The 16,979-nt window shown below is 45.8% G+C and overlaps 1 protein-coding gene across 2 annotated transcripts in view; it reads left to right on the forward strand.

Annotated features, from left to right (window-relative positions):
• Window positions 1-16,979, forward strand: part of LOC146799914 (NACHT, LRR and PYD domains-containing protein 12-like) — a 1,343,351-nt gene that overhangs the window by 292,730 nt on the left and 1,033,642 nt on the right. The window lies entirely within an intron of this gene.

Below are 16,979 nucleotides of genomic sequence, written 5' to 3' on the forward strand. Positions count from 1 at the left end.
AATACGAAGAAATACACCATTCGGAATACCGCTCTCTAATCTGTAACCTCCTTCTAAATTCAGGAAACTTGTAGTCTGAGGACAGCGTGAACGGTGAGCTCTGCCACTCCTCAGGATTCTTCAGTTGAAGTGCGACGCACTCGCCGAGCGCAAGCACAGCTGCGGTTGCACATGGACAAAAACACTAGACCTGCAACCTGATTCACCACAACGGGCAGCCATCTTGAAAGTCTGTGACCGTGAGGTCAATAACAATTGAAGCCATAGAGAAACCAGCTTTAAGGAAATGGCTCTGCGCAGTCTTGAATATAAATACCTGTGTCTTTGAAGAGCAGCCTGACGATTTCTAGGGACTCATGGGGATCTCACCGGGCCAATCCTGACACTGGTCTGGAAAAGGATACCCCAAAGCAAGCAGCTACTTCTTCTAAAAAGAAGTGGGAAAATAAAAAGCATCTGAAAGACATTAGATTTCAGTCCAGAGGTAGGCCTCCTCAACAGGAGCCCTCCGAAAGGAGGTATAACCTTAGGAATAGGGACAACATTAGAAAGCCTGACAGGTATCAGGACACTGACACACGTTCCTCTCGTTCCTTTCAGGGTTCGTCAAAAAACTCAGAGAGGAAAGGACGGTCAGAACACAGACAAGAGGAGCATACAAAGTCCAGAGACATGCAACTCGCTGCAGACTGCGCACCTAAAAAAGAAGATAAACAAAAATCTAAAGCTCAGTTCAAGAAGAAGAAGGTAGCAGGTCTCAAGATCAGACATGCCTAGAATTCTGAGGACTCAACTAATGAATGGGGAATGGGCTCTGACGATGCTAGACAGCGCAGCAGAAGTAACCATAGCTTGACAGAACCTGAAGGAATTTCTGGTGACAGCGGAGTTGAGTGAGTATATCACGTGGAAACACCTGATACTCAGGTCAGTGTCCCACATAAGTTACATGAGATAACACTCCGGATGGAGGGGGACAAATAAAGAAAGATATAAGGTCTTTATTGGACAAATTTGACAGTCGGCTATGACATTTTATTAGCTGATTGGCCACCTCCTTTTGTTATGGATTGCCCAAGAGGAGAAACAGTAATTATGCAGGCTTTCTCCGACCTTGTTCCAATACACTTCAAATACACATATGCACGGCAATGGGCGGTTGCTCAAGCCCCTGCACTATACCGAAATAATGTTGGATGGGATGAGGACTCAACCAACCACGTGATACCATTAAAATCTGCTCCAACCCCACAGACACAGTATCCAATTAAGCAAGAAGCTAAAAAGCAAGTCAGGGAGATCTTAGATCAACTTGAGTATCAGGGGGTGTTTGAAACTTACACCTCATCAATTTATAACCTTTTGTGTCCCGTAATGAAACCTGACAATTCGTATAGTCTTGTTTTAGATTACAAACACTTAAATTTGTGTACAAAAACATTTGCTTTGCAGTACAAAATGCACATAGTGCCGCATTAATGAATAACATAGTGCGAAAGAAATACAAAACAACACTGGACATCTCAAATGTTTTTTTCTGCCAAAATATAGCGCCTGTGAGTAGTTACTTAACAGCATTCTCTGCGTTAGGTTCCCACCTTCAATTTTGTAGACTAGCCCAGGGGTACAAAAATAGTCCAGGGCTGTTTAGCGCTAGGGTAACAGAATTAATTCAGGATTTGGATGAAGGAGCATTGTCCTATGTAGATAACATTTATCTGACAGATGATAACTTAAAGGATCACTTGATCAGGGTGAGCACCATAATTTGGGGGTTTGCCTCTGAGGGCTACAAATTCAATTTAAAATAATCAAGAATAGACCACCTCAGTGTCCTAATTTGGGGATACAAGCTTTCGAGTGAAGGGAAATGCCTGGCAGCAAACTTTTTGGAAAAGTGTGTGCTTTCTCATCCTCCTAAATCTTTAAAAAACTTACAATCCATATTGGGATTTTTAAACTTTGGCAGAACTTACATTTTGGATTACGCAGAATGAGTAAAACCTTTCTACGACCTCATAAGACCTGATTTCTCAGTTAGGCAATGAACACAAGCACACACGGATACACTCCGTTCCCTACAAGCAGACATGATCGCTTCCAAACATTTACAGACACGTGTAAATGCCCACAATCTAGTGATCCGCGTAGTCGTCGGTCAATCAGGATACACCCACCTGACATATAATGAAGGTGAAACTATACCAATAGCGTACAAATCACACTTATACACAAATGCTGAGATGCGTTTTGCATCTACAGAAAAAAATGTGATGGCCGTACAGACTGCGGTAGTGAGAGAAAGAGCACTGGCTCTGGGGAAGCAAATAATCGCTGTAACTCCAGTTCCGGCATTAGAGGCTGCTACAAAGGCAAGCGTTCCAAAAAAACCTTCGATAGCCAGCAATTATAGACCTATTTCGCTGCTACCGTTTTTCTCCAAGGCTTTGGAGAAATTTGTAAATCAGGTCGTGGGGGAGTTTGTCGAAACCAATGGTGTTTTACATCCGAGCCAATCTGGTTTCCGTGCTAATTTTAGCACGGAAACAGCTCTCCTTGAGATATCAGAATCAATTAGGTCCACATTGGATAAAGGCAGGAAGGCAGTCCTGATACTGCTTGACCTGTCTGCGGCCTTCGATATCGTTCCTCATAAACTACTTTTGGGTCGCCTTCAAGGATGCGGTTTCGGAGGCACGGTCCTTCAGTGGTTCAGGTCCTATTTGGAAAATCGCCAGCAAACAGTCTGGTCCCCTCCTTTTGCGGCATCTATTTTACCTATGAATGTTGGCGTCCCTCAGGGATCTATTTTAAGTCCAACCCTGTTCAATGTGTTTATGGCCCCTCTGGCATCACTGATTGAATCTTTCAGCGCCAAGATTGTCTCTTCCGCCGACGATACACAACTATTGTTTACTTGTGGTAAGGGCGAAGCTCTTAATGGGAAGATGATAAATCTCTGTTTATCCACAGTATTTGGGTGGTTTAATCATAACCAACTTCTCTGCAATTCGGAGAAATCTGAAATCATGTTCTTGTGGCGTGAATGGTGGCCATCAAACATGTCTCCTCCTACTACCTTAGCCACTACGATCACAAATTTGGGGGTCAAACTGGACAAGGATATGTCCATGAAATCCCTAGTCTAGACGGTAGCAGGCACTTGTTTCGGCCTATTGAAAATTATGCGTAATTTTCTCCCATTACTTTCAGTATTCCATAGGAAGATAGTTGTGCAAGCATTGATCCTGTCGCGTCTTGATTATGTCAACGTTCTTTACCTTGGCCTGCCAGACTATCTGATTAGCCGCCTTCAGGTGGTGCAGAATGCCGCGGCTAGAGCCATGCTTATGGTTGACTTCTGGACTCATATGACCCCACACCTCAGGTCCTTGCACTGGCTCCCAGTACGCAAGAGGGTGAACTTCAAGGCTTTGGTGTTCGCCTATAAGGCATTCCACAACATTGGCGCTCCGTATTTGAGAAATAGATGTCAGCTATATGTTCCATCTCGAAACCTGCGGTCCTCAAATTCATTTTTGTCACAGACTCCAAGGATTCTTCTCTCTTGATTGGGTGGTCGCTCCTTCCAAGTAGTGGCCTCTGGGCTCTGGAATAGCCTACCTCTTGATCTGCGTCAGGAGGGGGATCTCCTTAGCTTTCGTCACAAGCTCAAAACTTGGCTGTTTGTATGATCGGCGGCCTTGAGGCTCCAAAGCTGTGTTTTTGTCACTGGTCTTTCTTTTCTTTAGCGCCGGGACACTCCCGGGAGTAGCCACGCGCTCTATAAATACCCAGTAACATTAACATTAACAAATGCTAAAGCCTTTCACCCGAGATGGATACAATGGGCTAATTCTCTCACTGCATCAGATGTAGAATACAGATAGGACCCAAGTTTAAAAACTCAAGCATTCCTGCAAAACGAACAAGAATATCCTCTACCAAATGAAATAATGCCTCTAGATCAGTATGAAGAAATAATTTACACTGACGGATCAGCTCAATCGGCCATAGGGAGTAAGCAACAATACATCGCAGCGTATGCTATCGTAAAAGGTTGCATGCAAGATAGCCAGTCCCATCCAAGCTGTACAAAAACACAATCCATAGGAACCGGCTCAGTCTGGCAGAATTAAAAGCTCTGATACTGGTATTAGTAAACACAGATCGAAGAATTCCCCACACTAATCGTATGCAATTCTTTTTACTGTGTCCAGTCATACAATGAATACCTTCAATATTGGGCAGAGAATGGGTACAAAGATGCAAAAGGTGGCACAATCAAGCATAAACTGCTATCGGAACAGGTAGCAAAGTTGAAAAACGACCTATCAAGACACACACTGAGTCATTAACGTGATGACGTTCACGTTGAAGGGATTTCATTGGCTGATGAAACCGCAAAGGGGGCAGTTCAAACTGCTACCGTAGCTGCAATCACGCGTTCAAAAACGAGAATAGATGGACAGATAATGGTGGCTGTCATTGCTTCAGGCAAAAATAGCTCGGCACTAGCGAAAGGTTTTCCACTCAAGTACTCGTACAAATTAGATGTAAACAATATTCCGTATGCTCAAATTCCAGGAGTGGGGGATAGAGTAATATTAAACGAAGATCGCAGACCTGATTTAATATTAGCTGCTCACGAGGGTCTAGGTTCTACCCATGCAGAAGCAAATGCAACTGTTTCTTTATTGAAACAACGCTACTGGTGGCCTGGTTTACTAACACAGACAAAGGAATTTGTCTTGAAGTGCGACATCTGTCAACAGATAAAGGGCTCCACCGTGAAACGTCCTGCACAGACACCTTTACTTATATAAGATAGACCATCAGCCTGTGTCGAATTGGACCACTGCAGCCCCCTAAATTCAGATGGGGCTTATAAATACATCATGGTCGCAGTGTATTCATGCTCAAGATTCCTATAGGTTTGGCCTCAGCGCTCGGCTATAGGGACATATGCAGTTGGCGCATTACATTCTGACTGTGGCCCCGCGTTTAGCTCTCGTGCTTACAGGGAAGCCATGGAAGGTTTGGGTGTGGTGGTGCGGTACTCCTCTCCATACCATCCCAATGGCTATTCAGTTGTTGTGGAGAGGAAAAAATGGGATTTAAAGCAATCTTTACCAGCTAGAGTATTAGGTTTGGGTGGTAGTTGGGTCAATCACTTATATGGGGTCCAGAATGCCCTCAATAATCTGCCAAGACTTTCTTTAGGGGGGTCACTCCTTACCAGTTCCTATTTGGGACTAGAATGTGGGTACCTGATCTTGATTGTGAAGGCACAGTGGTGGCTGAAATACCGTATGACATCAATACACATTTGGCTGTTTTAAAGGATCTGAATGAACCAACGACACAACTAAGTAACATCCAAGCCAAAAAGACCGCCACTGAGAAAGTCAAATCAGAACCGGCAAGACCTGTCTGGATTCCTAAAGTTGGGGATTTGGTCAGAGAGAAGATACTGGACAAGAAAGAATTTGGGCCATCTTAAAGAAAACCCGTACCTGTCCTGGCAGTGCAGGGAACAAGAACTGTACTACTTCCACCTCTTGCCGGAAAGGAGAAAATATTTGTCACCATTGATCTGATTGAACCACACCATGTGGCTGATACTCAATAGTAGGCCTCGTGGACTCCTGGGTAGCCAACCTCCTCCTCTCACTACCATACAGGAAGTCCAAACAGAAAGACTCATCACCATTGAAGAGCCACCAGCATGGAATGATGGACTATGCAATAATGCCATGGAACTCGTTCCCCTTGGAGCTGAAAATTCAACAGAAAATTAAAATCAATATGAATGCCACATTGCTATCAGGCCAAACACCGATATCTACGTCAACGTGCCTCGACAAGAGCTGCCTACAAGTTCAACATGACCTGCTGAGCTACCAAAAATTGATCGAACAGCATCTGGCTATTCCGTGGACTTTGATACTTTTTCCTTGGGTCCAAGTGAATCAGAAACAACGCCAGCCCCAAAGTCACATAAAAGAACAAACAATTGACTTTTGGATTTTTCTTTAAAAAACTTACCTGGTATCACCATGGTTACAGCTGTGGATAATTACTGGGATTTATTTTTTCTTTTCTGGTTAGGCTTAGTAACTGTTTTTTGCTTGCTAACTAATGGAACATATCTTAGACAGAGTCCTGCAGCTTCGAAAGTGAACTTGATTTTAAAACCGCATTTGTCTTCACATCGTGAACGAAGAGACTTGTCCTATGTAAATATTACAGCGATTCCTATTCCAAATGGGATTGTATGGGACAAGATTGACTATGACAACTACGGAACTTTTAAAAATAGCATATTTGTTTAAAATGTCATGCAATGATATTACTAACCCTGGGCGTAGTTCGGGTAGTCGCGCTACACTACGCTACGCAAAGTGCATGTTTAACTGCGTCGCGATACACGTAGCTACGCGAACTGCGTAGTGCGGTAGGGAAATGCTGTTCGCAATGATTGCACTGTTCCGGATGCTTGTCCGCACTGTGCAATCATTGCGAGCGGCATCATGCACAGTGCAAACGGTCGTTTTCTGCCGCTCGAGTAGATTTGTACTCGAGCGGCAGCTTTTTCAACGTGACTGGTAGTTTCTCATCGCGAGCGGTCGCGAGCATACGCGACCACTTGCAATGAGAAACCTGACCACCCAGCGATGAGAATCTTGCTGGGAGGTTTATTTTCCACGCTCGTTATCGGCAACTTGATGTTGTTGATCGTGAACGAGGAAAACGTTTCGCTGGGATGTTCATTTTGCTCGCTTGTGGTTGCCAACTTGACGTTGAGGACCGCGAGTGAGCAAAAAATGCCAACTACGCTACGCTACAAGTTTTTGCACTGTGCTACGTGCAATTCGTGTAGTGCATAGTTGCGCTCGCTACGCAAACTACGCGAGTGTAGCGTAGTTTTCTGCCCAGGCCTAATTATTACCTCCACTATATTTTCTGATGAATGGGACTCTGAAACTGTTAATAACATGTTGTCTGATTTAGAAAAAAATGCTGCATTTCCAAACACTGAAATGTTAGATGGTACTTCAGACTATGACACCTTGTACTGTTATCAACATAATGGACATCATTTCCTACACAAATCAATATCACCTAGAGATGTTTTCGAATTCCTCCAGTGGGAACATTGCCCTACACCATCAAAAAGTAGTTCACAAACTTTATCACAGAAATTTTCATATTTTTCAGGGTTTAACATTTCTGACCCAACCTTATATTATTATAAGGTTGCACCTACATCGGCACAGAAAAATATGTTGACAAACATCAAACAGATTTACTCTGCTTCTTTTATTGCCCAATTGTCTGAACAAGATTTCAACTTATGGAAAGACACAATAGACTTTAAATCAGCCTGGGGTTCTAGAGACAGGCAAGTCCAGGGAACAGAAACGCTATTTAGAGCTTGCCTCATTCCACAGCAGATGATATTTCTAAATGACACCGTGCAACAGACATCCTGTCTTGGACTAGCCAAGATCAAGGACCTGAATACACCTCGGTTTTCCAACAGCATCACAAAAAGAGGGGTGGCAAAATTCAATATCACAAGAAGGGGTGAAATTAGATGACATCATTGAGTACAATAGATCAGACCCTGATTGAAAAAAATGGTTGGTTTGGCCCTTAGACACAAATAAATATCAAGGGGTACTAACGAAGGGTTCAGTATCCATAGGCCAGACCCACGCTATGTACAGAGAGAACATCCGAGGGGTAATTACATCATACAGTGTCGGGAAGTTATGCCTAGACTGGCTAAAAACCTCGACACTCACATAGGTGAAACATCACTTATCTCTACTATCAGATGATGTGGATCTTAGGGATTTTTTAGTAGGTCCCAGGAAACCGCGTGACAAACGTTTCTTGTATGCTGTCTATAACGAGATCTGAAAAATCTCCCAACAAGAAGCGGCGGAGAGACTTAGAGAAATAGACAGGATTAACCTAGAAAAGGTGTTAGCCGTAGTTGACAATGGTATGACTACATTATCATCCCGGATTTATTCACTGGGCAACATTGTGCCTTCTGCTATAGACATACTAAAACAGGATTTATCCATGTTACAACACGAGCAATCACAGTTACATTCTATTATGTTGTTAAGCAGGAGGCTGCAGTCACTGCACGCCGGTTACATGCCTTGGCGTTTTATCAACATTACGTCCTTATTTTACTCATATAATCTAATGGAGAAACAGATAGAAATGACACAAAGAGGAGTCAAATATACAATGCTGCGCATTGGAAAACTTGATAAACTACCGTTTACTGTGGCAGAATCCCCATCCACGGAATGTTTAATCCATGGCCATATTACATTACCGGTCACGACTTTTCAACTCCAGTATTGCCTTGAAATACAACAGGCAGGCAGATATGACGAAATGGGTAAATGATACATTAAGGAATTATGGGAATTACCATACAGATTTTGATGCAGGAGTGGGGACTGAGAAGTAATTCTAAGCGGTACAAACTGCAAGAACACTTTAAGTGGTTCTCTCATGTGCCATGATATTTTACTACACGGGGCGTGTAATGGTTCAGTAGCAAACTTATCCTGCCACCTGGAAGGGAGTCCAGCAGCATTGATTACTCCGGTATTCAAGCTGCTTTCGAATGGGAGTTACTTGATGCTGAACGATCAAGGTTGTTGTGGCATGCTTCCTGGTATCGCCTATTTGGTCACTGTGAACTCCAGGGTTACTCTCTGTATGCAAGTATTGTTTCCACCAACAAATAGTCAGGAAGGCGCCGTTCTGGCCTTCGTTGAATGTTTCCTTTATACAATTTGATACTTTGAGCAGAATGAAAGCCATGCTTTTACAGCAAACCGTGCCTTTGACCTCCGTCTGGGAAACCTTTTATCTACGAATCGTAAGGACCTCGGCGGAAATACAAGCACTTATATGTACAAACTGCACCTTTCATTTCCCAGAAATGATGGGTCGCAACTTTAATATGTCTGATACGGGTGGTATTGTACACCTATTTAAGACCATAGGCTCAGGACTGTTACGCACCTTTCAGACGGTCCTCGGAATTATACCAAATTTTATACACTCCGTATTTGGAAGCGTTTTTGGAGGTCTTCCGCTCATCCTGTTATTAATAGCAGGAAACCTGATTGTTATTTTTCTGCTACGCAATGCACGGCCCGATCAACAACAAGATGGCAAAAGCTCTGTTGGAGCGGAAATACCGTGAACGCATGGTACAACATCTAGGCATACCTCGCCTCCGAGAACTGAGCGCCTCTTGGTTCTTGTCATTTAGACCAGTCTGGATGGACTGCATCTTACCCGTTCTTCGATGCCTGTTCTGAGGGGAAGAATGCAGGTTGGATCTCTATTTGACACTTGAATTGGATACGCCATCTGACATGAATACCAACAACAGAACTCAAGCGGTAGGGTTTCAAGCACTAGCGCACTAGGCGTTTACATATATATAAAAAAAAAAAAGGATTCAGTAATAAAGAAAAATTCGTAGTTTTTATGCTCACTTCTTGTGGTTTTACCGCTAAACAACCACACTGACAAATGCTCAATCAAGGAGAAGGAACAACACAATTAAGTGACAATAATATCTATATTAGAATTAAATCCTCAAAACGAAAAGAAGTAATTAGGCAGATAGTTCATGATTCAGATCCAGTCTTGTTTATTGTAATTCAAGTCAAGTTTTCTTCATTCGATTTTTTAAAATTAAAGACTTGCAGCTTTCTTGCATAAATCAGATCACTCTTTGTTGCAATATTTAATTCAGCCAACGCATTTCGTCTTAAAAAGACGTCATCAGGGCTGAAATAATAGAAAAAACAAATATAACTATTCAATTGTAACTTCAAAAGAGAAACATAATCCTTATAAAAGTATAGCTCTGCCTATATCCATTCTAATATTGAGGCAGTATCAGATGGAGATACTATATTTCAAAAAATATAGTTTTGGATTATTTCCAATGTGTTCACCATCTTTACATGACGATTAGTCCGTTGCCTGAACACATTATCTATATTCATAACACCATAGAGAAGGGCCTGTATTAAAAGATAAAACATTCCTATACAGTTGACACAAATCCCAATTTCTATAAATTAAAAAGTTATTATTTATCTAATCCAATAATGACTATAGAGTAAGTCTATCATTTTGAGGTCTACAGTGGTTTAAGAACCAGTAATCACTATTAAATTGAAACCAAATTCGTACCTTAAGTAATTTTAAGGTGAATCTCCTCATTAAAACATTCAAAGGCACCCCATGAATCAAAATAACAAGTGTACTAATATTCTTAGAGGAGTTTCATCTAAGATGTAGGGGGAGAAGGAAAAAAACATGGCAAATCTTTAGAACTGTGTGAAGTTAAGCCAATATGGTTGCAGTTTATAGGTCTATATTAAATGATGCTTACCTATTTAATATCCGTTAATTTTGCATGTGTATTTTTCAAACAAGTAATCTTATTCAAATCTTGTTACGGTATGAAGTTCTTGAAAATAAAAATATGGAGTATTTTAGTGATAATATTTATGAAATTTAAACCATTATTAAAAGTTATATGTTAACTTATAGCTAAGTTTTGGTGCAATTCAAAAATAGCTAAATACAGCTTGAAAAATCAATGCCATGTCATTCCCCAGCAGACAATCGACTGGCACGGCAGGGCTTACGGCAACTCGAAGTGAACCTGCAACCCCCCCCCATTCAAAGGGAACCTCGGCCACTGGATAGTGGCCTGTTCTGCCGTCAGCCATCGCGGCTGGGTGGAGTACATCGGGAATTACCTGCTCTGGAGACACCAGTTGGCTACGCACCATAGCCATACTGGCTCCTGTGTCTCTCAGAGCCTCCCCTCTTTGGCCGTTGATGGTGACCCACTGCCCATACTTTGCGGTATTTGCGGGCACCTGGATCTTAGGAACCATCTCCCGTTCTCCCAGGGACACTAAAGTGACACCCGCCCACTCCCTTCCCTTAGTTAAGGGCATCTCCTCCCCGAGCACTACACTAGCTACTCCGGGGGTCTTTCCTCCAGTGGGAGGGGGTGGTCGTTTCAAGCACTTCGGATCTCCTTTATAGTGTCCAACGCCACCGCACTCATAGCAATGGACAACCCTTGGCTGCTGACTCTGGCCAGGATTAGGGTTTCTGGGTGGGTTAGCCCTAGGGGTGAATCCTGTTCCCTTCCCTTGGAAGTTATTTTGGGGGCCTTTGGAGAACTCCTTTTTCTTTTCCCCTCCCTCTTTCTTCTGGGGGGCGCCCTGTCCGGCCTTTTGAGTATCCCCTCCAGTCCCCCTTGTGGACACCCGGGTACTAGCCCAAATGTCCGCCTCCTCAGCAAGCTTCCGGGGACAGGTCAGCTTGCTATCCACCAGGTGTTGCCGCAGTTCAGGGAAACATTTCTCGAGCAGGTGTTCCTTCAGTACTAGGTCAAACAACCCCTCGTAGTTCCTCACTTCACTGCCCTTAATCCAACCTTCCAGTGCCTTCTTTGCATAGTCCAGGAAGTCCACCCAATTCTGTGTGCCCAGTTTGTGACTACCCCTGAACTTCTGTCTGTACTTTTCGGGTGTTAGTCCAAACTTTCTGATGAGCGCCAGTTTCATGGTGGGGTAGTGGGTCTGCTCATCCTCTTCGAGGGCCAATAAAGCATACCTACCAGCTGGAGGCATGTACTTGTACAATCCCCCTCCCCAGTACTTCTCTGGAACCCCATGGGCCCTCAACGAGACCTCATAGGCCGCTAGCCACTTGGCGATATCGTCGCCCACCCCATAGCTAGCTACTATGTCCTTTGGCAGGTATGGTTTAGGTTCCCTGGTGATCTCTTGGGTTTGGCTGCCACCATTAGGAACAGGTTGTGCCCCGATTCTCAAGATCTGAAGATCTATTTCTTTCAGTCGTAATTCATGGGCCATCCTCTGCTCCTCCTTCTCCTTCTCCAGCCTTGCTAAGTCCCATGTGAGCTGTCTTTTCTCCCTCCGGTCTGTTAACTCCACTTCAGACAAGCCACCGCTAGAGGCACTGCTGCCCTTCCTAGAAATGGTTCTGGGCCCCGCTGACAGGTTCCCCACCTCAGGTTGGTACATCTCAGCCCCCTCGGTGTCAGGCTCTCTATCCCTGTCCTCCTCCTCAGCCTTGCTTTCTCGGCGTGCCTCCCCCTAAGCCCTTAAGCTGGTTTGGAGTGCACCCTTCTTTGCTCCTGGGGGACAATACACCCCCTCCCGCTGGCAAAACTCCCTGAGTTGGGCCACAGTGTACGTTTCTAGATTTTCTAGTACAAATTCCATCTCGCCCACTCAGGTTAGAGGACAGGTTTTGTGCAGTAACTATGCAGGGGGGTACCTTTAATAATACCTCCTCCCACCACCAGAGTAAATTTGGAAAAAACAAAAACCCACAATTAGGAAGGCCGCTTTGAGAAAACTCCCGGTGTAGGCCTATGGACTACCCACAGTTATTGTTGAGTATACGTAGGCACAGCTCTATCCCACCACTGAACACCAATTTATGTTGGAAAAACCACACTCCCACTCTGAAAGGGTGGTGGTGGTCTTCCGGACACACTGTGGTAGCTTGGCTCGAGTGGTCAGGAATCAGGCTCCGTGCTAAGCATACGACATACCCAAACAATAACCATGCGTGCATCCGTTCCAAAAACGACTCTACACCGTAAAAATTATGAAAATATCTTTCTTTATCTTCTTTTTCTCTTAGTTGCTGATTGGATAAAATAAATAACAATCACAATATACAAACTTTTTAGATAGTGCAGGTCAAATAAATACTGGCTTAATGATTCAATAAATAGGGGTGATCATAAATAAGGAAGGCATAATTATAAGTGCAATACATACAGGCAATTAAATATTCCGAGGCAATAAATACTGTAAACCAATAAATATTGTGCATCAATAAATACTGTGGACCAATAAATACAGTGAAGCAATAAATAGGTTAAATACAATAAATACAGTGCCCCTAATAAATACTTAAAAGCTGACAGTGACACTCATAGAATCAGATCACTTTTGAATTCCTAAGGGCTGATTTGGCCCAGGCACAGCTTGTGGGGATGTGGAAGGCTTGGGGGTGTCTACTCCCTGGCTTGGACAAGGCTGAGGCCTAAACTGAGGTAGATCAAGGGGGGAATACCAGAGACCTGGCTCTCTCCCTCCACACAACTTCTCTAGATTAGTCCCAGCTCACCCCTGGCACAGTCAGGTTGGTTCCAGCACCTCCCTAGCCCCTTAGAGCAGTCTCTCAGGTCTCCACAGGGCCTTAGGCGCCCTCTACTCCACTTACTGCCCTTTTTCTGATGCTCCGACGCCGCTGGAGTCGTGTCGACGCCGTGAGGCGGTTCCAGTTCGATGTCGGCGGCCTCGGCACAATGTCAGTTCCTTGACGACGCCGGTAGGCGGCTCCGGTCTCGATGTCAGCGGCCTCGGTTCGATCTCGACCTCCGATTCGATGGCGTCGGGCAGTCTTTACTCGATGTCGACTTCGGGCGGCTCCGGTCCGATGGCGACCTCAACTTCGATGACGTCGGCCGGCCTTGACTCGATGTCGACTTCCGGCGGCTCCGGAGTGCGATCCTCACTCCCGACCTCCGGTGCTCCTCTCCTTAGGTTTCCGGCGACTCCGGAGTGCGACCTCCACTCCCGACCTCCGGCACGATTCTCACAGGTTCCGGCGACTCCGGAGTGCGATCCTCACTCCCGACCTCCGGTACACCTCACCTCGGTCTCCGACGACTCCGGAGGGCGGACTTCACTCCTCCGATGACGCCGCTCACTCGACCTCGGGTGACTTCCTCCTCGACCTTTGGTATTCCTCACGACCTCTGACGGCGCCCTCTCTCGACCTCTGGCGGCTCCGGGTACGACGTCCGCTTTCCAGTCGGCGCCGCTTCTCCACCTCGGGCTCCGGGTCTCAGGCTACTCGACGTCGGACTCCAGGGAAACCAGTTTCCAGGTCAGGTACTTGCTTTCTTGACTTCTAAGGCCTGTTCCTGCTGTCCAGCTCCTTAGGATGATGTTTCTGACTTCTTCCCACACAGGGCTCCAGGCTGGGCTCAGTCAGTAGGGACTAGTATCAAGGGTGGGTTTATGGACCCCACTCCAGGCACAAGTTTCCACCCCTGCTGCCTCACTCCTTCCTCCTTCAGGTTTTTGCTGCTCACTCTTCACCAGTCAGGTGCCAACTGCCAGCTCCAACTGCCAACTCTCTGTCTTAGCTTCCCAACATTCTAAACCGCCTCCAACTGTCACAGAGTTCTGGAAGGTGCTAGCAGGTTCCAGTGGATGCTGGTGATGTCACAGGCGGCCACCATTTTGTGCTCCAGGCCCTCAGACAGAAGTTTCAGGGCTAGCTAAAATGGCTCCCTGAATCTGCAGCAACACGAAAAAGTCTGGTGGTTCCCAAAAAGGAAAAATTCAAACAGGGTTTGAGGCAAAAGTGGGACAAAATAAATAATGATGAGGAGGGACCACCCAAAGGGCTGACAGGTCTAACAATCTTCAGTGGAGGAGTTGTCCTGGCTGTTTGCAGGATTATATCTCTGTCCCTAAAGTTGAAGACCCGCGCGATAATGGGGCACGGAGGAGCCCCCAGCTTAGGACGACCCCCCGGCACCCTATGTGCTCTTTCAATGGAGAAGTAGTCAGACAGTCTCTTGGGTTGAAGATGTTTGGTGATCAACTCTTCCACATACAGGTCGGTCGCGGGCCCTTCGGACCGTTCCTGAACCCCCAAAATACGAATATTATTTCTCTCTGCTCTCCCTTCGTAGTCGTCCAGCGGTTTAGCCATCGAGGCTTGCTGTATTTGCAGTATGTTGAAGCTGAGATGTGTCCGCCTGCAACTCAGCTGTAGTATCCCCCAACTGTCTGACTTTGTCGTCCATTTTCCGCGAGTCCGCGCGGAGCAGGGACACCTCCACTGTCACTGAGTCCAGGGATGCGCGGATCCCAGCGATGTCCTCCAGGATGTCGTGGAGTGTAGGGTCCGTCTTTGGGGAGGGGACACTGGGCTCGCCTGATGATACCATTTGTTCTGTGTCCCTCTCCCCCACTGCCTTGTTCCAGGCATATTTGGCTAATCTGGCCTGGGAGGAGGCCTTAGTACCTTTACCACTCGCCATTGCCACTGGTGGGCTGATATTGCTCTTGCGGCCTGTCCCGGTACTCACCGCTGCCTGCCCGGTGGAGGGTGATCCCCCGGCGGCCTGTCGGGTTTCCCAGGGGGGCTGCCACTAACTCTCCTTGCAGTGGACCGCGAGCAACCACAGTTAATGGCCAGGCCTTAACTGCACCCAATGTTCCTTCCCTGCAGGTATTTATCCAAGTGCCCCTTTATCCGTCCGGTGCTCTCCGCCCTTTCTCCCCGCTGTTCTGAGCACTGCCAAGTACCGAAGGTTCCCCCAAGGCAGGAGTACATCTATGGAGGGAAGAGCTGCATCCCCCAAGCCAGCCCCTTCCGTTTTGGCCGTCAATTGTGCCGAGCGTTGCCAACCCTGGTGCCAATAGCGGGAGAGCGGGTGGGGGAGGGGCGCCAACTGTCCGGCGAGGCCCGACCACAGGCCGCAGCCAGGACCTCGATTTCCGTCACACCAGGGCTTCTAGCGCCTTACTCCCGCCCGCACTCACCGCCTCCGCCGCAGCCGATTCTGTGCTCCACTGGGTCCGGTTCGTGCTCCCTTCGCCGTGTACCACTGCACTCCCTCCACGTCTTGGTGTTCCCAAGCCCCGCAGTCCGCTCCTGGGCTCCGGGGATCACTCGGCGATACTCCCCTCGGCCGCCATTTCGCTCTCCTCTACCGCTGCTCCTCCGGGACTAAAGTTCGTGCAGAGCCTCTCCGGGCAGCGGGCACTCACAAATTGAGCCGGGGGGAAGCAGGCACCTTCCCACCCTAGCTTGCAGGCTCAGCACTCACATTTACCAGGATTCTGATCGGATTTTGCGGCGAGGGCGGAGGAGCCTCACTAAGGTGCCGCCGTTCTCTTCAGCCGCTAGCCACGCCTTCTCCTCAGTGGTACTTATTGACCATCGTCGACAGCGTGGCCCGATGAAATCCACTGTAACTGTTTGGTCAAAGCTAATATCTTAAATTCCTCCCATTATCCAATGCCTGTTTAGATGCAAAATGTAGAATAGCCAATCGTAAAGTCGGTTATTCTATTCTTAATTTAAATAAACTGTTCCCTTTCTGTACCGCTAATTATGTAGTGACCAATCGAAAAAGTGGTTATACTATTCCTCATTTGAATAACCGGTTCCCTCCCTGGTTAGTGCTATCCAGTGCGTAAACCTGTAGCTGTGAAACTCGTTACTATTGGCAAGAAAACATATTCTGCCCAAAAGCCTCTCTCTTACTGGTTGTCCTTTAAGCCAATGATTGTCCTTAATTCTAATCGGCATCAAAATTGAAGGCAGGCAACACATCATACTATTAGCAAGATCCGAATTAGTCAATCGGTTACGATGCCTAATTCAATAAACCAAAGTCATCAACCTTGAGGGTTCGAATCTGCTATCAGGACGGGAAGGCGAAAGTTCATAGACCCACTGTATTCCCTTTAAAAATGCAAAAAAATGTACAACATAAAAAATATATTGTGGTTAAAAAAATATTTTTATTAGTTGGAAGAGTTTATATAAAGATAAGGACATCTTCTTTTAAAAGAAGTGTTTAAAGGAAGGAAGATTTCTAATTGGGAGGAGTCAATAAAAGAAAACATCTATTATCAACGTAGTAGTGAACATTAGTCCATAAACGCTTTTCATATTGTGAACCTGGTTAGCACCGAGGAGAGATGCCCAGCCTAACAACCCGAGCGATCCCAATTCCACTTGTTCAAACCTGCTATTGTGAAAAGCAGGCAAAAATTCAATAACGCTGATCATGACATACATTTCTTATTGTATTTATTACA

Source organism: Triturus cristatus, chromosome 8 (genome assembly GCF_964204655.1).
Source record: "Triturus cristatus chromosome 8, aTriCri1.1, whole genome shotgun sequence".
Taxonomy (NCBI): Eukaryota; Metazoa; Chordata; class Amphibia; order Caudata; family Salamandridae; genus Triturus; species Triturus cristatus.